Consider the following 414-nt stretch of genomic DNA (forward strand, 5'->3'; position numbering starts at 1 on the left):
GTGCAATAAGGACACATTCACATCTCATCTCCTTTTTTCCATGTCGACCGAGCACATCGCACAATGGAGGGACGAGAGAGGACGATGTCCGAGAAGGAAGATACGAATTTTTTCACAGGTACGACGACCACTGGTTGGCCACACGCTCGTATTGGTAATCGAATTAGAAAACTTAGCGAATATTACGCGGCGATTCTATCGCAGTGCATCCTGTGAACCCTGTGAGCGAAACCCTGTACAGCCTATTAGAGCGCGTAACTGACCTACCGACCGATCGATCGAACCGTTGGACGAGCATCGTGTCGCACATCCAAAACCACGAAACCGGATATCATTTCTGTCTCTTGTTACCTCTTGATAACCATTATTATACAATCGCATACGATACAATCCTCCTATCCGCTTTTGTAAAAA

General features: G+C 46.4%; 1 protein-coding gene across 2 annotated transcripts in view; it reads left to right on the forward strand.

The window, feature by feature from the left end:
- The window catches only part of LOC102679614, a 53,607-nt gene that overhangs the window by 28,886 nt on the left and 24,307 nt on the right, over positions 1 to 414 (forward strand). The gene's annotated exons all lie outside the window — the stretch shown is intronic.

Source organism: Apis dorsata, unplaced genomic scaffold, assembly GCF_000469605.1.
Source record: "Apis dorsata unplaced genomic scaffold, Apis dorsata 1.3 scaffold_137, whole genome shotgun sequence".
Taxonomy (NCBI): domain Eukaryota; kingdom Metazoa; phylum Arthropoda; class Insecta; order Hymenoptera; family Apidae; genus Apis; species Apis dorsata.